Below are 23732 nucleotides of genomic sequence, written 5' to 3'. Positions count from 1 at the left end.
AACAGAACCGTACGAACCCACAGATAATTTCCCAAATATCGTAGATAACACTGTAGGGGAGCAGTGAGAATTCCGAAATTTGTAAATGAAAATTTAGCTTTTCGAATTGGAAAGGAAAGGTAGTCTTGATTAGCGTGTTTCTCGCAGCCGATTGTCGTACTGCTTCTGTCATATTGGCCCTGCCGCCGAGCGGCAGCGAGCGGCAGTCGAGCAGAGTCGGGCCAAGTCGACACACGATGAAGGGGCCGCCCACTTAGCTGCAACGAGGCGAGAGACGAGCAGATACTACTTGTGCAGCGACACTTGGCAATTTCGAGGATCGCACGGTGTTGAACACACACTATTGTGCTACGCAAAAACGACAGCCCTCTTGCGGTGGCCGGGAATCGAACCCGGATCAACTGCTTGGGAAGCAACCATGCTGACCGTTACACCACCACCGCCGCATTCCGCTGCACGCATCCTGTGTCGTGATGCGTTGCCGCCCCTGCTGCCACCAGAGGCCGAAGCGACCCTGCTGCAGGCGCCCTGTCCGCCCGCACATCCGAACGCGGGTCCACGCCGCTTCCAGGGCGATGCACTGTAACTAGACGCAGGACTGACTTCCGCTGAGAAGTCCACCCTGTCGTGTTCGGCATGGTGGGAAAAGAATTCCTGTGTGCTTCCCTGTCGCAGTGGGCAGCGCGTGACGTCTTCTCAAGGGCGTACGTTCGACCCTCACCCCAGCCATCTCATTTACTCTCCACGACGGTGAAACGCACAGCATAGCTTTTGCGAGGTAAAGCCGTGTTTACAGTTTATTACCACCCAGGCTCCTTTGCGTCAACGTGAGAGTGTTTGTTTGCAGTTATTACTAATTATAGTTTTGCTACTTACACTTGAGACTGAAAGCGATGTTTGTGTAGTATGACTTGGGCGCTTTGGGAGTGAGTAAGCGGGATCGTGGTGGCGGACAGAGTTCAGCGTTGTCGCCAGATTCGGCCGTAAAGTTCGTGGAGGAGAAATATTTCTGGACCCATTCACACGTAGCTGATACTTGAGGTATGTCCGGTATGGTCTAGTGGCTAGGATACCTGGCTTTCACACAGGAGGCCAGGGTTCGATTACTGGTAGCGGAACGTCAATTTTCCAGGCTGAGATGAGAAATCTTCTCAGGGCCGTTTTTCGTCTTCGTGGTGTTGCTGCTCTGGGTTCCAAGTATAAGGTGAGAGAAAGTCAAGGAAAAGAGATACATGCTCACGTGATTGGCGGGGCCGTTTTTAAGGAAGAGGAGATGATTTTGCGGTTTTGGACTGCTGATGCGACAGTGTTGCGTGGCTCGTTAGCCCTTTGGGGTATAGCGTCGTGCTGGTAACGAGAAGGTCATGGGTTCGATCCCTCCACAGGCCATCCCACTTTCTCCGCCAATAGGAAATGCAGTCTCCCGCGAGACTCTGCCACGTAGATTCCAAATGATCTGCACATCGAGCTACAAGTCTGAACGTTTCGCTCAGGGGTAGCCAACGGCCGGCTCCCTTTCGATTAATGAAGTTAAGCAGAGGTGGGCGTGGTTAGTGATTACATGGGTGATAGGCGGGATCTCTGCGTGCTATTGGACCTTTCCCCTTTCACCCCCACTCTCCCCCTTTTGTGTTACAGTGTTGATGTGCTATGATGCCTCCCACAGCAATTTAAATTACGTTAACGAACATAGGATCCAAAATTTAAAGAGGTTCTTTGCAAAAAGAGCGAACGTAAAGTGCAGGAACGACTTTGGCAGTAACAGAACCGTACGAACCCACAGATAATTTCCCAAATATCGTAGATAACACTGTAGGGGAGCAGTGAGAATTCCGAAATTTGTAAATGAAAATTTAGCTTTTCGAATTGGAAAGGAAAGGTAGTCTTGATTAGCGTGTTTCTCGCAGCCGATTGTCGTACTGCTTCTGTCATATTGGCCCTGCCGCCGAGCGGCAGCGAGCGGCAGTCGAGCAAAGTCGGGCCAAGTCGACACACGATGAAGGGGCCGCCCACTTAGCTGCAACGAGGCGAGAGACGAGCAGATACTACTTGTGCAGCGACACTTGGCAATTTCGAGGATCGCACGGTGTTGAACACACACTATTGTGCTACGCAAAAACGACAGCCCTCTTGCGGTGGCCGGGAATCGAACCCGGATCAACTGCTTGGGAAGCAACCATGCTGACCGTTACACCACCACCGCCGCATTCCGCTGCACGCATCCTGTGTCGTGATGCGTTGCCGCCCCTGCTGCCACCAGAGGCCGAAGCGACCCTGCTGCAGGCGCCCTGTCCGCCCGCACATCCGAACGCGGGTCCACGCCGCTTCCAGGGCGATGCACTGTAACTAGACGCAGGACTGACTTCTGCTGAGAAGTCCACCCTGTCGTGTTCGGCATGGTGGGAAAAGAATTCCTGTGTGCTTCCCTGTCGCAGTGGGCAGCGCGTGACGTCTTCTCAAGGGCGTACGTTCGACCCTCACCCCAGCCATCTCATTTACTCTCCACGACGGTGAAACGCACAGCATAGCTTTTGCGAGGTAAAGCCGTGTTTACAGTTTATTACCACCCAGGCTCCTTTGCGTCAACGTGAGAGTGTTTGTTTGCAGTTATTACTAATTATAGTTTTGCTACTTACACTTGAGACTGAAAGCGATGTTTGTGTAGTATGACTTGGGCGCTTTGGGAGTGAGTAAGCGGGATCGTGGTGGCGGACAGAGTTCAGCGTTGTCGCCAGATTCGGCCGTAAAGTTCGTGGAGGAGAAATATTTCTGGACCCATTCACACGTAGCTGATACTTGAGGTATGTCCGGTATGGTCTAGTGGCTAGGATACCTGGCTTTCACACAGGAGGCCAGGGTTCGATTACTGGTAGCGGAACGTCAATTTTCCAGGCTGAGATGAGAAATCTTCTCAGGGCCGTTTTTCGTCTTCGTGGTGTTGCTGCTCTGGGTTCCAAGTATAAGGTGAGAGAAAGTCAAGGAAAAGAGATACATGCTCACGTGATTGGCGGGGCCGTTTTTAAGGAAGAGGAGATGATTTTGCGGTTTTGGACTGCTGATGCGACAGTGTTGCGTGGCTCGTTAGCCCTTTGGGGTATAGCGTCGTGCTGGTAACGAGAAGGTCATGGGTTCGATCCCTCCACAGGCCATCCCACTTTCTCCGCCAATAGGAAATGCAGTCTCCCGCGAGACTCTGCCACGTAGATTCCAAATGATCTGCACATCGAGCTACAAGTCTGAACGTTTCGCTCAGGGGTAGCCAACGGCCGGCTCCCTTTCGATTAATGAAGTTAAGCAGAGGTGGGCGTGGTTAGTGATTACATGGGTGATAGGCGGGATCTCTGCGTGCTATTGGACCTTTCCCCTTTCACCCCCACTCTCCCCCTTTTGTGTTACAGTGTTGATGTGCTATGATGCCTCCCACAGCAATTTAAATTACGTTAACGAACATAGGATCCAAAATTTAAAGAGGTTCTTTGCAAAAAGAGCGAACGTAAAGTGCAGGAACGACTTTGGCAGTAACAGAACCGTACGAACCCACAGATAATTTCCCAAATATCGTAGATAACACTGTAGGGGAGCAGTGAGAATTCCGAAATTTGTAAATGAAAATTTAGCTTTTCGAATTGGAAAGGAAAGGTAGTCTTGATTAGCGTGTTTCTCGCAGCCGATTGTCGTACTGCTTCTGTCATATTGGCCCTGCCGCCGAGCGGCAGCGAGCGGCAGTCGAGCAAAGTCGGGCCAAGTCGACACACGATGAAGGGGCCGCCCACTTAGCTGCAACGAGGCGAGAGACGAGCAGATACTACTTGTGCAGCGACACTTGGCAATTTCGAGGATCGCACGGTGTTGAACACACACTATTGTGCTACGCAAAAACGACAGCCCTCTTGCGGTGGCCGGGAATCGAACCCGGATCAACTGCTTGGGAAGCAACCATGCTGACCGTTACACCACCACCGCCGCATTCCGCTGCACGCATCCTGTGTCGTGATGCGTTGCCGCCCCTGCTGCCACCAGAGGCCGAAGCGACCCTGCTGCAGGCGCCCTGTCCGCCCGCACATCCGAACGCGGGTCCACGCCGCTTCCAGGGCGATGCACTGTAACTAGACGCAGGACTGACTTCCGCTGAGAAGTCCACCCTGTCGTGTTCGGCATGGTGGGAAAAGAATTCCTGTGTGCTTCCCTGTCGCAGTGGGCAGCGCGTGACGTCTTCTCAAGGGCGTACGTTCGACCCTCACCCCAGCCATCTCATTTACTCTCCACGACGGTGAAACGCACAGCATAGCTTTTGCGAGGTAAAGCCGTGTTTACAGTTTATTACCACCCAGGCTCCTTTGCGTCAACGTGAGAGTGTTTGTTTGCAGTTATTACTAATTATAGTTTTGCTACTTACACTTGAGACTGAAAGCGATGTTTGTGTAGTATGACTTGGGCGCTTTGGGAGTGAGTAAGCGGGATCGTGGTGGCGGACAGAGTTCAGCGTTGTCGCCAGATTCGGCCGTAAAGTTCGTGGAGGAGAAATATTTCTGGACCCATTCACACGTAGCTGATACTTGAGGTATGTCCGGTATGGTCTAGTGGCTAGGATACCTGGCTTTCACACAGGAGGCCAGGGTTCGATTACTGGTAGCGGAACGTCAATTTTCCAGGCTGAGATGAGAAATCTTCTCAGGGCCGTTTTTCGTCTTCGTGGTGTTGCTGCTCTGGGTTCCAAGTATAAGGTGAGAGAAAGTCAAGGAAAAGAGATACATGCTCACGTGATTGGCGGGGCCGTTTTTAAGGAAGAGGAGATGATTTTGCGGTTTTGGACTGCTGATGCGACAGTGTTGCGTGGCTCGTTAGCCCTTTGGGGTATAGCGTCGTGCTGGTAACGAGAAGGTCATGGGTTCGATCCCTCCACAGGCCATCCCACTTTCTCCGCCAATAGGAAATGCAGTCTCCCGCGAGACTCTGCCACGTAGATTCCAAATGATCTGCACATCGAGCTACAAGTCTGAACGTTTCGCTCAGGGGTAGCCAACGGCCGGCTCCCTTTCGATTAATGAAGTTAAGCAGAGGTGGGCGTGGTTAGTGATTACATGGGTGATAGGCGGGATCTCTGCGTGCTATTGGACCTTTCCCCTTTCACCCCCACTCTCCCCCTTTTGTGTTACAGTGTTGATGTGCTATGATGCCTCCCACAGCAATTTAAATTACGTTAACGAACATAGGATCCAAAATTTAAAGAGGTTCTTTGCAAAAAGAGCGAACGTAAAGTGCAGGAACGACTTTGGCAGTAACAGAACCGTACGAACCCACAGATAATTTCCCAAATATCGTAGATAACACTGTAGGGGAGCAGTGAGAATTCCGAAATTTGTAAATGAAAATTTAGCTTTTCGAATTGGAAAGGAAAGGTAGTCTTGATTAGCGTGTTTCTCGCAGCCGATTGTCGTACTGCTTCTGTCATATTGGCCCTGCCGCCGAGCGGCAGCGAGCGGCAGTCGAGCAAAGTCGGGCCAAGTCGACACACGATGAAGGGGCCGCCCACTTAGCTGCAACGAGGCGAGAGACGAGCAGATACTACTTGTGCAGCGACACTTGGCAATTTCGAGGATCGCACGGTGTTGAACACACACTATTGTGCTACGCAAAAACGACAGCCCTCTTGCGGTGGCCGGGAATCGAACCCGGATCAACTGCTTGGGAAGCAACCATGCTGACCGTTACACCACCACCGCCGCATTCCGCTGCACGCATCCTGTGTCGTGATGCGTTGCCGCCCCTGCTGCCACCAGAGGCCGAAGCGACCCTGCTGCAGGCGCCCTGTCCGCCCGCACATCCGAACGCGGGTCCACGCCGCTTCCAGGGCGATGCACTGTAACTAGACGCAGGACTGACTTCCGCTGAGAAGTCCACCCTGTCGTGTTCGGCATGGTGGGAAAAGAATTCCTGTGTGCTTCCCTGTCGCAGTGGGCAGCGCGTGACGTCTTCTCAAGGGCGTACGTTCGACCCTCACCCCAGCCATCTCATTTACTCTCCACGACGGTGAAACGCACAGCATAGCTTTTGCGAGGTAAAGCCGTGTTTACAGTTTATTACCACCCAGGCTCCTTTGCGTCAACGTGAGAGTGTTTGTTTGCAGTTATTACTAATTATAGTTTTGCTACTTACACTTGAGACTGAAAGCGATGTTTGTGTAGTATGACTTGGGCGCTTTGGGAGTGAGTAAGCGGGATCGTGGTGGCGGACAGAGTTCAGCGTTGTCGCCAGATTCGGCCGTAAAGTTCGTGGAGGAGAAATATTTCTGGACCCATTCACACGTAGCTGATACTTGAGGTATGTCCGGTATGGTCTAGTGGCTAGGATACCTGGCTTTCACACAGGAGGCCAGGGTTCGATTACTGGTAGCGGAACGTCAATTTTCCAGGCTGAGATGAGAAATCTTCTCAGGGCCGTTTTTCGTCTTCGTGGTGTTGCTGCTCTGGGTTCCAAGTATAAGGTGAGAGAAAGTCAAGGAAAAGAGATACATGCTCACGTGATTGGCGGGGCCGTTTTTAAGGAAGAGGAGATGATTTTGCGGTTTTGGACTGCTGATGCGACAGTGTTGCGTGGCTCGTTAGCCCTTTGGGGTATAGCGTCGTGCTGGTAACGAGAAGGTCATGGGTTCGATCCCTCCACAGGCCATCCCACTTTCTCCGCCAATAGGAAATGCAGTCTCCCGCGAGACTCTGCCACGTAGATTCCAAATGATCTGCACATCGAGCTACAAGTCTGAACGTTTCGCTCAGGGGTAGCCAACGGCCGGCTCCCTTTCGATTAATGAAGTTAAGCAGAGGTGGGCGTGGTTAGTGATTACATGGGTGATAGGCGGGATCTCTGCGTGCTATTGGACCTTTCCCCTTTCACCCCCACTCTCCCCCTTTTGTGTTACAGTGTTGATGTGCTATGATGCCTCCCACAGCAATTTAAATTACGTTAACGAACATAGGATCCAAAATTTAAAGAGGTTCTTTGCAAAAAGAGCGAACGTAAAGTGCAGGAACGACTTTGGCAGTAACAGAACCGTACGAACCCACAGATAATTTCCCAAATATCGTAGATAACACTGTAGGGGAGCAGTGAGAATTCCGAAATTTGTAAATGAAAATTTAGCTTTTCGAATTGGAAAGGAAAGGTAGTCTTGATTAGCGTGTTTCTCGCAGCCGATTGTCGTACTGCTTCTGTCATATTGGCCCTGCCGCCGAGCGGCAGCGAGCGGCAGTCGAGCAAAGTCGGGCCAAGTCGACACACGATGAAGGGGCCGCCCACTTAGCTGCAACGAGGCGAGAGACGAGCAGATACTACTTGTGCAGCGACACTTGGCAATTTCGAGGATCGCACGGTGTTGAACACACACTATTGTGCTACGCAAAAACGACAGCCCTCTTGCGGTGGCCGGGAATCGAACCCGGATCAACTGCTTGGGAAGCAACCATGCTGACCGTTACACCACCACCGCCGCATTCCGCTGCACGCATCCTGTGTCGTGATGCGTTGCCGCCCCTGCTGCCACCAGAGGCCGAAGCGACCCTGCTGCAGGCGCCCTGTCCGCCCGCACATCCGAACGCGGGTCCACGCCGCTTCCAGGGCGATGCACTGTAACTAGACGCAGGACTGACTTCCGCTGAGAAGTCCACCCTGTCGTGTTCGGCATGGTGGGAAAAGAATTCCTGTGTGCTTCCCTGTCGCAGTGGGCAGCGCGTGACGTCTTCTCAAGGGCGTACGTTCGACCCTCACCCCAGCCATCTCATTTACTCTCCACGACGGTGAAACGCACAGCATAGCTTTTGCGAGGTAAAGCCGTGTTTACAGTTTATTACCACCCAGGCTCCTTTGCGTCAACGTGAGAGTGTTTGTTTGCAGTTATTACTAATTATAGTTTTGCTACTTACACTTGAGACTGAAAGCGATGTTTGTGTAGTATGACTTGGGCGCTTTGGGAGTGAGTAAGCGGGATCGTGGTGGCGGACAGAGTTCAGCGTTGTCGCCAGATTCGGCCGTAAAGTTCGTGGAGGAGAAATATTTCTGGACCCATTCACACGTAGCTGATACTTGAGGTATGTCCGGTATGGTCTAGTGGCTAGGATACCTGGCTTTCACACAGGAGGCCAGGGTTCGATTACTGGTAGCGGAACGTCAATTTTCCAGGCTGAGATGAGAAATCTTCTCAGGGCCGTTTTTCGTCTTCGTGGTGTTGCTGCTCTGGGTTCCAAGTATAAGGTGAGAGAAAGTCAAGGAAAAGAGATACATGCTCACGTGATTGGCGGGGCCGTTTTTAAGGAAGAGGAGATGATTTTGCGGTTTTGGACTGCTGATGCGACAGTGTTGCGTGGCTCGTTAGCCCTTTGGGGTATAGCGTCGTGCTGGTAACGAGAAGGTCATGGGTTCGATCCCTCCACAGGCCATCCCACTTTCTCCGCCAATAGGAAATGCAGTCTCCCGCGAGACTCTGCCACGTAGATTCCAAATGATCTGCACATCGAGCTACAAGTCTGAACGTTTCGCTCAGGGGTAGCCAACGGCCGGCTCCCTTTCGATTAATGAAGTTAAGCAGAGGTGGGCGTGGTTAGTGATTACATGGGTGATAGGCGGGATCTCTGCGTGCTATTGGACCTTTCCCCTTTCACCCCCACTCTCCCCCTTTTGTGTTACAGTGTTGATGTGCTATGATGCCTCCCACAGCAATTTAAATTACGTTAACGAACATAGGATCCAAAATTTAAAGAGGTTCTTTGCAAAAAGAGCGAACGTAAAGTGCAGGAACGACTTTGGCAGTAACAGAACCGTACGAACCCACAGATAATTTCCCAAATATCGTAGATAACACTGTAGGGGAGCAGTGAGAATTCCGAAATTTGTAAATGAAAATTTAGCTTTTCGAATTGGAAAGGAAAGGTAGTCTTGATTAGCGTGTTTCTCGCAGCCGATTGTCGTACTGCTTCTGTCATATTGGCCCTGCCGCCGAGCGGCAGCGAGCGGCAGTCGAGCAAAGTCGGGCCAAGTCGACACACGATGAAGGGGCCGCCCACTTAGCTGCAACGAGGCGAGAGACGAGCAGATACTACTTGTGCAGCGACACTTGGCAATTTCGAGGATCGCACGGTGTTGAACACACACTATTGTGCTACGCAAAAACGACAGCCCTCTTGCGGTGGCCGGGAATCGAACCCGGATCAACTGCTTGGGAAGCAACCATGCTGACCGTTACACCACCACCGCCGCATTCCGCTGCACGCATCCTGTGTCGTGATGCGTTGCCGCCCCTGCTGCCACCAGAGGCCGAAGCGACCCTGCTGCAGGCGCCCTGTCCGCCCGCACATCCGAACGCGGGTCCACGCCGCTTCCAGGGCGATGCACTGTAACTAGACGCAGGACTGACTTCCGCTGAGAAGTCCACCCTGTCGTGTTCGGCATGGTGGGAAAAGAATTCCTGTGTGCTTCCCTGTCGCAGTGGGCAGCGCGTGACGTCTTCTCAAGGGCGTACGTTCGACCCTCACCCCAGCCATCTCATTTACTCTCCACGACGGTGAAACGCACAGCATAGCTTTTGCGAGGTAAAGCCGTGTTTACAGTTTATTACCACCCAGGCTCCTTTGCGTCAACGTGAGAGTGTTTGTTTGCAGTTATTACTAATTATAGTTTTGCTACTTACACTTGAGACTGAAAGCGATGTTTGTGTAGTATGACTTGGGCGCTTTGGGAGTGAGTAAGCGGGATCGTGGTGGCGGACAGAGTTCAGCGTTGTCGCCAGATTCGGCCGTAAAGTTCGTGGAGGAGAAATATTTCTGGACCCATTCACACGTAGCTGATACTTGAGGTATGTCCGGTATGGTCTAGTGGCTAGGATACCTGGCTTTCACACAGGAGGCCAGGGTTCGATTACTGGTAGCGGAACGTCAATTTTCCAGGCTGAGATGAGAAATCTTCTCAGGGCCGTTTTTCGTCTTCGTGGTGTTGCTGCTCTGGGTTCCAAGTATAAGGTGAGAGAAAGTCAAGGAAAAGAGATACATGCTCACGTGATTGGCGGGGCCGTTTTTAAGGAAGAGGAGATGATTTTGCGGTTTTGGACTGCTGATGCGACAGTGTTGCGTGGCTCGTTAGCCCTTTGGGGTATAGCGTCGTGCTGGTAACGAGAAGGTCATGGGTTCGATCCCTCCACAGGCCATCCCACTTTCTCCGCCAATAGGAAATGCAGTCTCCCGCGAGACTCTGCCACGTAGATTCCAAATGATCTGCACATCGAGCTACAAGTCTGAACGTTTCGCTCAGGGGTAGCCAACGGCCGGCTCCCTTTCGATTAATGAAGTTAAGCAGAGGTGGGCGTGGTTAGTGATTACATGGGTGATAGGCGGGATCTCTGCGTGCTATTGGACCTTTCCCCTTTCACCCCCACTCTCCCCCTTTTGTGTTACAGTGTTGATGTGCTATGATGCCTCCCACAGCAATTTAAATTACGTTAACGAACATAGGATCCAAAATTTAAAGAGGTTCTTTGCAAAAAGAGCGAACGTAAAGTGCAGGAACGACTTTGGCAGTAACAGAACCGTACGAACCCACAGATAATTTCCCAAATATCGTAGATAACACTGTAGGGGAGCAGTGAGAATTCCGAAATTTGTAAATGAAAATTTAGCTTTTCGAATTGGAAAGGAAAGGTAGTCTTGATTAGCGTGTTTCTCGCAGCCGATTGTCGTACTGCTTCTGTCATATTGGCCCTGCCGCCGAGCGGCAGCGAGCGGCAGTCGAGCAAAGTCGGGCCAAGTCGACACACGATGAAGGGGCCGCCCACTTAGCTGCAACGAGGCGAGAGACGAGCAGATACTACTTGTGCAGCGACACTTGGCAATTTCGAGGATCGCACGGTGTTGAACACACACTATTGTGCTACGCAAAAACGACAGCCCTCTTGCGGTGGCCGGGAATCGAACCCGGATCAACTGCTTGGGAAGCAACCATGCTGACCGTTACACCACCACCGCCGCATTCCGCTGCACGCATCCTGTGTCGTGATGCGTTGCCGCCCCTGCTGCCACCAGAGGCCGAAGCGACCCTGCTGCAGGCGCCCTGTCCGCCCGCACATCCGAACGCGGGTCCACGCCGCTTCCAGGGCGATGCACTGTAACTAGACGCAGGACTGACTTCCGCTGAGAAGTCCACCCTGTCGTGTTCGGCATGGTGGGAAAAGAATTCCTGTGTGCTTCCCTGTCGCAGTGGGCAGCGCGTGACGTCTTCTCAAGGGCGTACGTTCGACCCTCACCCCAGCCATCTCATTTACTCTCCACGACGGTGAAACGCACAGCATAGCTTTTGCGAGGTAAAGCCGTGTTTACAGTTTATTACCACCCAGGCTCCTTTGCGTCAACGTGAGAGTGTTTGTTTGCAGTTATTACTAATTATAGTTTTGCTACTTACACTTGAGACTGAAAGCGATGTTTGTGTAGTATGACTTGGGCGCTTTGGGAGTGAGTAAGCGGGATCGTGGTGGCGGACAGAGTTCAGCGTTGTCGCCAGATTCGGCCGTAAAGTTCGTGGAGGAGAAATATTTCTGGACCCATTCACACGTAGCTGATACTTGAGGTATGTCCGGTATGGTCTAGTGGCTAGGATACCTGGCTTTCACACAGGAGGCCAGGGTTCGATTACTGGTAGCGGAACGTCAATTTTCCAGGCTGAGATGAGAAATCTTCTCAGGGCCGTTTTTCGTCTTCGTGGTGTTGCTGCTCTGGGTTCCAAGTATAAGGTGAGAGAAAGTCAAGGAAAAGAGATACATGCTCACGTGATTGGCGGGGCCGTTTTTAAGGAAGAGGAGATGATTTTGCGGTTTTGGACTGCTGATGCGACAGTGTTGCGTGGCTCGTTAGCCCTTTGGGGTATAGCGTCGTGCTGGTAACGAGAAGGTCATGGGTTCGATCCCTCCACAGGCCATCCCACTTTCTCCGCCAATAGGAAATGCAGTCTCCCGCGAGACTCTGCCACGTAGATTCCAAATGATCTGCACATCGAGCTACAAGTCTGAACGTTTCGCTCAGGGGTAGCCAACGGCCGGCTCCCTTTCGATTAATGAAGTTAAGCAGAGGTGGGCGTGGTTAGTGATTACATGGGTGATAGGCGGGATCTCTGCGTGCTATTGGACCTTTCCCCTTTCACCCCCACTCTCCCCCTTTTGTGTTACAGTGTTGATGTGCTATGATGCCTCCCACAGCAATTTAAATTACGTTAACGAACATAGGATCCAAAATTTAAAGAGGTTCTTTGCAAAAAGAGCGAACGTAAAGTGCAGGAACGACTTTGGCAGTAACAGAACCGTACGAACCCACAGATAATTTCCCAAATATCGTAGATAACACTGTAGGGGAGCAGTGAGAATTCCGAAATTTGTAAATGAAAATTTAGCTTTTCGAATTGGAAAGGAAAGGTAGTCTTGATTAGCGTGTTTCTCGCAGCCGATTGTCGTACTGCTTCTGTCATATTGGCCCTGCCGCCGAGCGGCAGCGAGCGGCAGTCGAGCAAAGTCGGGCCAAGTCGACACACGATGAAGGGGCCGCCCACTTAGCTGCAACGAGGCGAGAGACGAGCAGATACTACTTGTGCAGCGACACTTGGCAATTTCGAGGATCGCACGGTGTTGAACACACACTATTGTGCTACGCAAAAACGACAGCCCTCTTGCGGTGGCCGGGAATCGAACCCGGATCAACTGCTTGGGAAGCAACCATGCTGACCGTTACACCACCACCGCCGCATTCCGCTGCACGCATCCTGTGTCGTGATGCGTTGCCGCCCCTGCTGCCACCAGAGGCCGAAGCGACCCTGCTGCAGGCGCCCTGTCCGCCCGCACATCCGAACGCGGGTCCACGCCGCTTCCAGGGCGATGCACTGTAACTAGACGCAGGACTGACTTCCGCTGAGAAGTCCACCCTGTCGTGTTCGGCATGGTGGGAAAAGAATTCCTGTGTGCTTCCCTGTCGCAGTGGGCAGCGCGTGACGTCTTCTCAAGGGCGTACGTTCGACCCTCACCCCAGCCATCTCATTTACTCTCCACGACGGTGAAACGCACAGCATAGCTTTTGCGAGGTAAAGCCGTGTTTACAGTTTATTACCACCCAGGCTCCTTTGCGTCAACGTGAGAGTGTTTGTTTGCAGTTATTACTAATTATAGTTTTGCTACTTACACTTGAGACTGAAAGCGATGTTTGTGTAGTATGACTTGGGCGCTTTGGGAGTGAGTAAGCGGGATCGTGGTGGCGGACAGAGTTCAGCGTTGTCGCCAGATTCGGCCGTAAAGTTCGTGGAGGAGAAATATTTCTGGACCCATTCACACGTAGCTGATACTTGAGGTATGTCCGGTATGGTCTAGTGGCTAGGATACCTGGCTTTCACACAGGAGGCCAGGGTTCGATTACTGGTAGCGGAACGTCAATTTTCCAGGCTGAGATGAGAAATCTTCTCAGGGCCGTTTTTCGTCTTCGTGGTGTTGCTGCTCTGGGTTCCAAGTATAAGGTGAGAGAAAGTCAAGGAAAAGAGATACATGCTCACGTGATTGGCGGGGCCGTTTTTAAGGAAGAGGAGATGATTTTGCGGTTTTGGACTGCTGATGCGACAGTGTTGCGTGGCTCGTTAGCCCTTTGGGGTATAGCGTCGTGCTGGTAACGAGAAGGTCATGGGTTCGATCCCTCCACAGGCCATCCCACTTTCTCCGCCAATAGGAAATGCAGTCTCCCGCGAGACTCTGCCACGTAGATTCCAAATGATCTGCACATCGAGCTACAAGTCTGAACGTTTCGCTCAGGGGTAGCCAACGGCCGGCTCCCTTTCGATTAATGAAGTTAAGCAGAGGTGGGCGTGGTTAGTGATTACATGGGTGATAGGCGGGATCTCTGCGTGCTATTGGACCTTTCCCCTTTCACCCCCACTCTCCCCCTTTTGTGTTACAGTGTTGATGTGCTATGATGCCTCCCACAGCAATTTAAATTACGTTAACGAACATAGGATCCAAAATTTAAAGAGGTTCTTTGCAAAAAGAGCGAACGTAAAGTGCAGGAACGACTTTGGCAGTAACAGAACCGTACGAACCCACAGATAATTTCCCAAATATCGTAGATAACACTGTAGGGGAGCAGTGAGAATTCCGAAATTTGTAAATGAAAATTTAGCTTTTCGAATTGGAAAGGAAAGGTAGTCTTGATTAGCGTGTTTCTCGCAGCCGATTGTCGTACTGCTTCTGTCATATTGGCCCTGCCGCCGAGCGGCAGCGAGCGGCAGTCGAGCAAAGTCGGGCCAAGTCTACACACGATGAAGGGGCCGCCCACTTAGCTGCAACGAGGCGAGAGACGAGCAGATACTACTTGTGCAGCGACACTTGGCAATTTCGAGGATCGCACGGTGTTGAACACACACTATTGTGCTACGCAAAAACGACAGCCCTCTTGCGGTGGCCGGGAATCGAACCCGGATCAACTGCTTGGGAAGCAACCATGCTGACCGTTACACCACCACCGCCGCATTCCGCTGCACGCATCCTGTGTCGTGATGCGTTGCCGCCCCTGCTGCCACCAGAGGCCGAAGCGACCCTGCTGCAGGCGCCCTGTCCGCCCGCACATCCGAACGCGGGTCCACGCCGCTTCCAGGGCGATGCACTGTAACTAGACGCAGGACTGACTTCCGCTGAGAAGTCCACCCTGTCGTGTTCGGCATGGTGGGAAAAGAATTCCTGTGTGCTTCCCTGTCGCAGTGGGCAGCGCGTGACGTCTTCTCAAGGGCGTACGTTCGACCCTCACCCCAGCCATCTCATTTACTCTCCACGACGGTGAAACGCACAGCATAGCTTTTGCGAGGTAAAGCCGTGTTTACAGTTTATTACCACCCAGGCTCCTTTGCGTCAACGTGAGAGTGTTTGTTTGCAGTTATTACTAATTATAGTTTTGCTACTTACACTTGAGACTGAAAGCGATGTTTGTGTAGTATGACTTGGGCGCTTTGGGAGTGAGTAAGCGGGATCGTGGTGGCGGACAGAGTTCAGCGTTGTCGCCAGATTCGGCCGTAAAGTTCGTGGAGGAGAAATATTTCTGGACCCATTCACACGTAGCTGATACTTGAGGTATGTCCGGTATGGTCTAGTGGCTAGGATACCTGGCTTTCACACAGGAGGCCAGGGTTCGATTACTGGTAGCGGAACGTCAATTTTCCAGGCTGAGATGAGAAATCTTCTCAGGGCCGTTTTTCGTCTTCGTGGTGTTGCTGCTCTGGGTTCCAAGTATAAGGTGAGAGAAAGTCAAGGAAAAGAGATACATGCTCACGTGATTGGCGGGGCCGTTTTTAAGGAAGAGGAGATGATTTTGCGGTTTTGGACTGCTGATGCGACAGTGTTGCGTGGCTCGTTAGCCCTTTGGGGTATAGCGTCGTGCTGGTAACGAGAAGGTCATGGGTTCGATCCCTCCACAGGCCATCCCACTTTCTCCGCCAATAGGAAATGCAGTCTCCCGCGAGACTCTGCCACGTAGATTCCAAATGATCTGCACATCGAGCTACAAGTCTGAACGTTTCGCTCAGGGGTAGCCAACGGCCGGCTCCCTTTCGATTAATGAAGTTAAGCAGAGGTGGGCGTGGTTAGTGATTACATGGGTGATAGGCGGGATCTCTGCGTGCTATTGGACCTTTCCCCTTTCACCCCCACTCTCCCCCTTTTGTGTTACAGTGTTGATGTGCTATGATGCCTCCCACAGCAATTTAAATTACGTTAACGAACATAGGATCCAAAATTTAAAGAGGTTCTTTGCAAAAAGAGCGAACGTAAAGTGCAGGAACGACTTTGGCAGTAACAGAACCGTACGAACCCACAGATAATTTCCCAAATATCGTAGATAACACTGTAGGGGAGCAGTGAGAATTCCGAAATTTGTAAATGAAAATTTAGCTTTTCGAATTGGAAAGGAAAGGTAGTCTTGATTAGCGTGTTTCTCGCAGCCGATTGTCGTACTGCTTCTGTCATATTGGCCCTGCCGCCGAGCGGCAGCGAGCGGCAGTCGAGCAAAGTCGGGCCAAGTCGACACACGATGAAGGGGCCGCCCACTTAGCTGCAACGAGGCGAGAGACGAGCAGATACTACTTGTGCAGCGACACTTGGCAATTTCGAGGATCGCACGGTGTTGAACACACACTATTGTGCTACGCAAAAACGACAGCCCTCTTGCGGTGGCCGGGAATCGAACCCGGATCAACTGCTTGGGAAGCAACCATGCTGACCGTTACACCACCACCGCCGCATTCCGCTGCACGCATCCTGTGTCGTGATGCGTTGCCGCCCCTGCTGCCACCAGAGGCCGAAGCGACCCTGCTGCAGGCGCCCTGTCCGCCCGCACATCCGAACGCGGGTCCACGCCGCTTCCAGGGCGATGCACTGTAACTAGACGCAGGACTGACTTCCGCTGAGAAGTCCACCCTGTCGTGTTCGGCATGGTGGGAAAAGAATTCCTGTGTGCTTCCCTGTCGCAGTGGGCAGCGCGTGACGTCTTCTCAAGGGCGTACGTTCGACCCTCACCCCAGCCATCTCATTTACTCTCCACGACGGTGAAACGCACAGCATAGCTTTTGCGAGGTAAAGCCGTGTTTACAGTTTATTACCACCCAGGCTCCTTTGCGTCAACGTGAGAGTGTTTGTTTGCAGTTATTACTAATTATAGTTTTGCTACTTACACTTGAGACTGAAAGCGATGTTTGTGTAGTATGACTTGGGCGCTTTGGGAGTGAGTAAGCGGGATCGTGGTGGCGGACAGAGTTCAGCGTTGTCGCCAGATTCGGCCGTAAAGTTCGTGGAGGAGAAATATTTCTGGACCCATTCACACGTAGCTGATACTTGAGGTATGTCCGGTATGGTCTAGTGGCTAGGATACCTGGCTTTCACACAGGAGGCCAGGGTTCGATTACTGGTAGCGGAACGTCAATTTTCCAGGCTGAGATGAGAAATCTTCTCAGGGCCGTTTTTCGTCTTCGTGGTGTTGCTGCTCTGGGTTCCAAGTATAAGGTGAGAGAAAGTCAAGGAAAAGAGATACATGCTCACGTGATTGGCGGGGCCGTTTTTAAGGAAGAGGAGATGATTTTGCGGTTTTGGACTGCTGATGCGACAGTGTTGCGTGGCTCGTTAGCCCTTTGGGGTATAGCGTCGTGCTGGTAACGAGAAGGTCATGGGTTCGATCCCTCCACAGGCCATCCCACTTTCTCCGCCAATAGGAAATGCAGTCTCCCGCGAGACTCTGCCACGTAGATTCCAAATGATCTGCACATCGAGCTACAAGTCTGAACGTTTCGCTCAGGGGTAGCCAACGGCCGGCTCCCTTTCGATTAATGAAGTTAAGCAGAGGTGGGCGTGGTTAGTGATTACATGGGTGATAGGCGGGATCTCTGCGTGCTATTGGACCTTTCCCCTTTCACCCCCACTCTCCCCCTTTTGTGTTACAGTGTTGATGTGCTATGATGCCTCCCACAGCAATTTAAATTACGTTAACGAACATAGGATCCAAAATTTAAAGAGGTTCTTTGCAAAAAGAGCGAACGTAAAGTGCAGGAACGACTTTGGCAGTAACAGAACCGTACGAACCCACAGATAATTTCCCAAATATCGTAGATAACACTGTAGGGGAGCAGTGAGAATTCCGAAATTTGTAAATGAAAATTTAGCTTTTCGAATTGGAAAGGAAAGGTAGTCTTGATTAGCGTGTTTCTCGCAGCCGATTGTCGTACTGCTTCTGTCATATTGGCCCTGCCGCCGAGCGGCAGCGAGCGGCAGTCGAGCAAAGTCGGGCCAAGTCTACACACGATGAAGGGGCCGCCCACTTAGCTGCAACGAGGCGAGAGACGAGCAGATACTACTTGTGCAGCGACACTTGGCAATTTCGAGGATCGCACGGTGTTGAACACACACTATTGTGCTACGCAAAAACGACAGCCCTCTTGCGGTGGCCGGGAATCGAACCCGGATCAACTGCTTGGGAAGCAACCATGCTGACCGTTACACCACCACCGCCGCATTCCGCTGCACGCATCCTGTGTCGTGATGCGTTGCCGCCCCTGCTGCCACCAGAGGCCGAAGCGACCCTGCTGCAGGCGCCCTGTCCGCCCGCACATCCGAACGCGGGTCCACGCCGCTTCCAGGGCGATGCACTGTAACTAGACGCAGGACTGACTTCCGCTGAGAAGTCCACCCTGTCGTGTTCGGCATGGTGGGAAAAGAATTCCTGTGTGCTTCCCTGTCGCAGTGGGCAGCGCGTGACGTCTTCTCAAGGGCGTACGTTCGACCCTCACCCCAGCCATCTCATTTACTCTCCACGACGGTGAAACGCACAGCATAGCTTTTGCGAGGTAAAGCCGTGTTTACAGTTTATTACCACCCAGGCTCCTTTGCGTCAACGTGAGAGTGTTTGTTTGCAGTTATTACTAATTATAGTTTTGCTACTTACACTTGAGACTGAAAGCGATGTTTGTGTAGTATGACTTGGGCGCTTTGGGAGTGAGTAAGCGGGATCGTGGTGGCGGACAGAGTTCAGCGTTGTCGCCAGATTCGGCCGTAAAGTTCGTGGAGGAGAAATATTTCTGGACCCATTCACACGTAGCTGATACTTGAGGTATGTCCGGTATGGTCTAGTGGCTAGGATACCTGGCTTTCACACAGGAGGCCAGGGTTCGATTACTGGTAGCGGAACGTCAATTTTCCAGGCTGAGATGAGAAATCTTCTCAGGGCCGTTTTTCGTCTTCGTGGTGTTGCTGCTCTGGGTTCCAAGTATAAGGTGAGAGAAAGTCAAGGAAAAGAGATACATGCTCACGTGATTGGCGGGGCCGTTTTTAAGGAAGAGGAGATGATTTTGCGGTTTTGGACTGCTGATGCGACAGTGTTGCGTGGCTCGTTAGCCCTTTGGGGTATAGCGTCGTGCTGGTAACGAGAAGGTCATGGGTTCGATCCCTCCACAGGCCATCCCACTTTCTCCGCCAATAGGAAATGCAGTCTCCCGCGAGACTCTGCCACGTAGATTCCAAATGATCTGCACATCGAGCTACAAGTCTGAACGTTTCGCTCAGGGGTAGCCAACGGCCGGCTCCCTTTCGATTAATGAAGTTAAGCAGAGGTGGGCGTGGTTAGTGATTACATGGGTGATAGGCGGGATCTCTGCGTGCTATTGGACCTTTCCCCTTTCACCCCCACTCTCCCCCTTTTGTGTTACAGTGTTGATGTGCTATGATGCCTCCCACAGCAATTTAAATTACGTTAACGAACATAGGATCCAAAATTTAAAGAGGTTCTTTGCAAAAAGAGCGAACGTAAAGTGCAGGAACGACTTTGGCAGTAACAGAACCGTACGAACCCACAGATAATTTCCCAAATATCGTAGATAACACTGTAGGGGAGCAGTGAGAATTCCGAAATTTGTAAATGAAAATTTAGCTTTTCGAATTGGAAAGGAAAGGTAGTCTTGATTAGCGTGTTTCTCGCAGCCGATTGTCGTACTGCTTCTGTCATATTGGCCCTGCCGCCGAGCGGCAGCGAGCGGCAGTCGAGCAAAGTCGGGCCAAGTCGACACACGATGAAGGGGCCGCCCACTTAGCTGCAACGAGGCGAGAGACGAGCAGATACTACTTGTGCAGCGACACTTGGCAATTTCGAGGATCGCACGGTGTTGAACACACACTATTGTGCTACGCAAAAACGACAGCCCTCTTGCGGTGGCCGGGAATCGAACCCGGATCAACTGCTTGGGAAGCAACCATGCTGACCGTTACACCACCACCGCCGCATTCCGCTGCACGCATCCTGTGTCGTGATGCGTTGCCGCCCCTGCTGCCACCAGAGGCCGAAGCGACCCTGCTGCAGGCGCCCTGTCCGCCCGCACATCCGAACGCGGGTCCACGCCGCTTCCAGGGCGATGCACTGTAACTAGACGCAGGACTGACTTCCGCTGAGAAGTCCACCCTGTCGTGTTCGGCATGGTGGGAAAAGAATTCCTGTGTGCTTCCCTGTCGCAGTGGGCAGCGCGTGACGTCTTCTCAAGGGCGTACGTTCGACCCTCACCCCAGCCATCTCATTTACTCTCCACGACGGTGAAACGCACAGCATAGCTTTTGCGAGGTAAAGCCGTGTTTACAGTTTATTACCACCCAGGCTCCTTTGCGTCAACGTGAGAGTGTTTGTTTGCAGTTATTACTAATTATAGTTTTGCTACTTACACTTGAGACTGAAAGCGATGTTTGTGTAGTATGACTTGGGCGCTTTGGGAGTGAGTAAGCGGGATCGTGGTGGCGGACAGAGTTCAGCGTTGTCGCCAGATTCGGCCGTAAAGTTCGTGGAGGAGAAATATTTCTGGACCCATTCACACGTAGCTGATACTTGAGGTATGTCCGGTATGGTCTAGTGGCTAGGATACCTGGCTTTCACACAGGAGGCCAGGGTTCGATTACTGGTAGCGGAACGTCAATTTTCCAGGCTGAGATGAGAAATCTTCTCAGGGCCGTTTTTCGTCTTCGTGGTGTTGCTGCTCTGGGTTCCAAGTATAAGGTGAGAGAAAGTCAAGGAAAAGAGATACATGCTCACGTGATTGGCGGGGCCGTTTTTAAGGAAGAGGAGATGATTTTGCGGTTTTGGACTGCTGATGCGACAGTGTTGCGTGGCTCGTTAGCCCTTTGGGGTATAGCGTCGTGCTGGTAACGAGAAGGTCATGGGTTCGATCCCTCCACAGGCCATCCCACTTTCTCCGCCAATAGGAAATGCAGTCTCCCGCGAGACTCTGCCACGTAGATTCCAAATGATCTGCACATCGAGCTACAAGTCTGAACGTTTCGCTCAGGGGTAGCCAACGGCCGGCTCCCTTTCGATTAATGAAGTTAAGCAGAGGTGGGCGTGGTTAGTGATTACATGGGTGATAGGCGGGATCTCTGCGTGCTATTGGACCTTTCCCCTTTCACCCCCACTCTCCCCCTTTTGTGTTACAGTGTTGATGTGCTATGATGCCTCCCACAGCAATTTAAATTACGTTAACGAACATAGGATCCAAAATTTAAAGAGGTTCTTTGCAAAAAGAGCGAACGTAAAGTGCAGGAACGACTTTGGCAGTAACAGAACCGTACGAACCCACAGATAATTTCCCAAATATCGTAGATAACACTGTAGGGGAGCAGTGAGAATTCCGAAATTTGTAAATGAAAATTTAGCTTTTCGAATTGGAAAGGAAAGGTAGTCTTGATTAGCGTGTTTCTCGCAGCCGATTGTCGTACTGCTTCTGTCATATTGGCCCTGCCGCCGAGCGGCAGCGAGCGGCAGTCGAGCAAAGTCGGGCCAAGTCTACACACGATGAAGGGGCCGCCCACTTAGCTGCAACGAGGCGAGAGACGAGCAGATACTACTTGTGCAGCGACACTTGGCAATTTCGAGGATCGCACGGTGTTGAACACACACTATTGTGCTACGCAAAAACGACAGCCCTCTTGCGGTGGCCGGGAATCGAACCCGGATCAACTGCTTGGGAAGCAACCATGCTGACCGTTACACCACCACCGCCGCATTCCGCTGCACGCATCCTGTGTCGTGATGCGTTGCCGCCCCTGCTGCCACCAGAGGCCGAAGCGACCCTGCTGCAGGCGCCCTGTCCGCCCGCACATCCGAACGCGGGTCCACGCCGCTTCCAGGGCGATGCACTGTAACTAGACGCAGGACTGACTTCCGCTGAGAAGTCCACCCTGTCGTGTTCGGCATGGTGGGAAAAGAATTCCTGTGTGCTTCCCTGTCGCAGTGGGCAGCGCGTGACGTCTTCTCAAGGGCGTACGTTCGACCCTCACCCCAGCCATCTCATTTACTCTCCACGACGGTGAAACGCACAGCATAGCTTTTGCGAGGTAAAGCCGTGTTTACAGTTTATTACCACCCAGGCTCCTTTGCGTCAACGTGAGAGTGTTTGTTTGCAGTTATTACTAATTATAGTTTTGCTACTTACACTTGAGACTGAAAGCGATGTTTGTGTAGTATGACTTGGGCGCTTTGGGAGTGAGTAAGCGGGATCGTGGTGGCGGACAGAGTTCAGCGTTGTCGCCAGATTCGGCCGTAAAGTTCGTGGAGGAGAAATATTTCTGGACCCATTCACACGTAGCTGATACTTGAGGTATGTCCGGTATGGTCTAGTGGCTAGGATACCTGGCTTTCACACAGGAGGCCAGGGTTCGATTACTGGTAGCGGAACGTCAATTTTCCAGGCTGAGATGAGAAATCTTCTCAGGGCCGTTTTTCGTCTTCGTGGTGTTGCTGCTCTGGGTTCCAAGTATAAGGTGAGAGAAAGTCAAGGAAAAGAGATACATGCTCACGTGATTGGCGGGGCCGTTTTTAAGGAAGAGGAGATGATTTTGCGGTTTTGGACTGCTGATGCGACAGTGTTGCGTGGCTCGTTAGCCCTTTGGGGTATAGCGTCGTGCTGGTAACGAGAAGGTCATGGGTTCGATCCCTCCACAGGCCATCCCACTTTCTCCGCCAATAGGAAATGCAGTCTCCCGCGAGACTCTGCCACGTAGATTCCAAATGATCTGCACATCGAGCTACAAGTCTGAACGTTTCGCTCAGGGGTAGCCAACGGCCGGCTCCCTTTCGATTAATGAAGTTAAGCAGAGGTGGGCGTGGTTAGTGATTACATGGGTGATAGGCGGGATCTCTGCGTGCTATTGGACCTTTCCCCTTTCACCCCCACTCTCCCCCTTTTGTGTTACAGTGTTGATGTGCTATGATGCCTCCCACAGCAATTTAAATTACGTTAACGAACATAGGATCCAAAATTTAAAGAGGTTCTTTGCAAAAAGAGCGAACGTAAAGTGCAGGAACGACTTTGGCAGTAACAGAACCGTACGAACCCACAGATAATTTCCCAAATATCGTAGATAACACTGTAGGGGAGCAGTGAGAATTCCGAAATTTGTAAATGAAAATTTAGCTTTTCGAATTGGAAAGGAAAGGTAGTCTTGATTAGCGTGTTTCTCGCAGCCGATTGTCGTACTGCTTCTGTCATATTGGCCCTGCCGCCGAGCGGCAGCGAGCGGCAGTCGAGCAAAGTCGGGCCAAGTCGACACACGATGAAGGGGCCGCCCACTTAGCTGCAACGAGGCGAGAGACGAGCAGATACTACTTGTGCAGCGACACTTGGCAATTTCGAGGATCGCATGGTGTTGAACACACACTATTGCGCTACGCAAAAACGACAGCCCTCTTGCGGTGGCCGGGAATCGAACCCGGATCAACTGCTTGGGAAGCAACCATGCTGACCGTTACACCACCACCGCCGCATTCCGCTGCACGCATCCTGTGTCGCGATGCGTTGCCGCCCCTGCTGCCACCAGAGGCCGAAGCGACCCTGCTGCAGGCGCCCTGCCCGCCCGCACATCCGAACGCGGGTCCACGCCGCTTCCAGGGCGATGCACTGTAACTAGACGCAGGACTGACTTCCGCTGAGAAGTCCACCCTGTCGTGTTCGGCATGGTGGGAAAAGAATTCCTGTGTGCTTCCCTGTCGCAGTGGGCAGCGCGTGACGTCTTCTCAAGGGCGTACGTTCGACCCTCACCCCAGCCATCTCATTTACTCTCCACGACGGTGAAACGCACAGCATAGCTTTTGAGAGGTAAAGCCGTGTTTACAGTTTATTACCACCCAGGCTCCTTTGCGTCAACGTGAGAGTGTTTGTTTCCAGTTATT

At 52.0% G+C, this 23732-nt stretch overlaps 14 non-coding genes across 14 annotated transcripts; all 14 read right to left on the bottom strand.

Moving 5' to 3' along the window:
• Positions 1 to 371: 371 nt before the first annotated feature.
• Positions 372 to 443, bottom strand: Trnag-ccc (transfer RNA glycine (anticodon CCC)). The gene has a single exon. It is a non-coding gene; the product is annotated as a tRNA-Gly (tRNA).
• A 1688-nt stretch (positions 444 to 2131) lies between these two features.
• On the bottom strand, positions 2132 to 2203 carry Trnag-ccc (transfer RNA glycine (anticodon CCC)). The gene has a single exon. It is a non-coding gene; the product is annotated as a tRNA-Gly (tRNA).
• A 1688-nt stretch (positions 2204 to 3891) lies between these two features.
• Positions 3892 to 3963, bottom strand: Trnag-ccc (transfer RNA glycine (anticodon CCC)). Its single transcript has one exon. It is a non-coding gene; the product is annotated as a tRNA-Gly (tRNA).
• Positions 3964 to 5651: 1688 nt separating this feature from the next.
• On the bottom strand, positions 5652 to 5723 carry Trnag-ccc (transfer RNA glycine (anticodon CCC)). Its single transcript has one exon. It is a non-coding gene; the product is annotated as a tRNA-Gly (tRNA).
• A 1688-nt stretch (positions 5724 to 7411) lies between these two features.
• Trnag-ccc (transfer RNA glycine (anticodon CCC)) lies at positions 7412 to 7483 on the bottom strand. Its single transcript has one exon. It is a non-coding gene; the product is annotated as a tRNA-Gly (tRNA).
• A 1688-nt stretch (positions 7484 to 9171) lies between these two features.
• Positions 9172 to 9243, bottom strand: Trnag-ccc (transfer RNA glycine (anticodon CCC)). The gene has a single exon. It is a non-coding gene; the product is annotated as a tRNA-Gly (tRNA).
• Positions 9244 to 10931: 1688 nt separating this feature from the next.
• Trnag-ccc (transfer RNA glycine (anticodon CCC)) lies at positions 10932 to 11003 on the bottom strand. The gene has a single exon. It is a non-coding gene; the product is annotated as a tRNA-Gly (tRNA).
• Positions 11004 to 12691: 1688 nt separating this feature from the next.
• Trnag-ccc (transfer RNA glycine (anticodon CCC)) lies at positions 12692 to 12763 on the bottom strand. Its single transcript has one exon. It is a non-coding gene; the product is annotated as a tRNA-Gly (tRNA).
• Positions 12764 to 14451: 1688 nt separating this feature from the next.
• On the bottom strand, positions 14452 to 14523 carry Trnag-ccc (transfer RNA glycine (anticodon CCC)). Its single transcript has one exon. It is a non-coding gene; the product is annotated as a tRNA-Gly (tRNA).
• Positions 14524 to 16211: 1688 nt separating this feature from the next.
• Trnag-ccc (transfer RNA glycine (anticodon CCC)) lies at positions 16212 to 16283 on the bottom strand. The gene has a single exon. It is a non-coding gene; the product is annotated as a tRNA-Gly (tRNA).
• Positions 16284 to 17971: 1688 nt separating this feature from the next.
• Positions 17972 to 18043, bottom strand: Trnag-ccc (transfer RNA glycine (anticodon CCC)). The gene has a single exon. It is a non-coding gene; the product is annotated as a tRNA-Gly (tRNA).
• A 1688-nt stretch (positions 18044 to 19731) lies between these two features.
• Positions 19732 to 19803, bottom strand: Trnag-ccc (transfer RNA glycine (anticodon CCC)). The gene has a single exon. It is a non-coding gene; the product is annotated as a tRNA-Gly (tRNA).
• Positions 19804 to 21491: 1688 nt separating this feature from the next.
• On the bottom strand, positions 21492 to 21563 carry Trnag-ccc (transfer RNA glycine (anticodon CCC)). Its single transcript has one exon. It is a non-coding gene; the product is annotated as a tRNA-Gly (tRNA).
• A 1688-nt stretch (positions 21564 to 23251) lies between these two features.
• Trnag-ccc (transfer RNA glycine (anticodon CCC)) lies at positions 23252 to 23323 on the bottom strand. The gene has a single exon. It is a non-coding gene; the product is annotated as a tRNA-Gly (tRNA).
• Positions 23324 to 23732: the final 409 nt, after the last annotated feature.

Source organism: Schistocerca gregaria, unplaced genomic scaffold (assembly GCF_023897955.1).
Source record: "Schistocerca gregaria isolate iqSchGreg1 unplaced genomic scaffold, iqSchGreg1.2 ptg001612l, whole genome shotgun sequence".
Lineage (NCBI taxonomy): Eukaryota > Metazoa > Arthropoda > Insecta > Orthoptera > Acrididae > Schistocerca > Schistocerca gregaria.
This window is presented reverse-complemented; position numbering and strand designations above follow the sequence as displayed.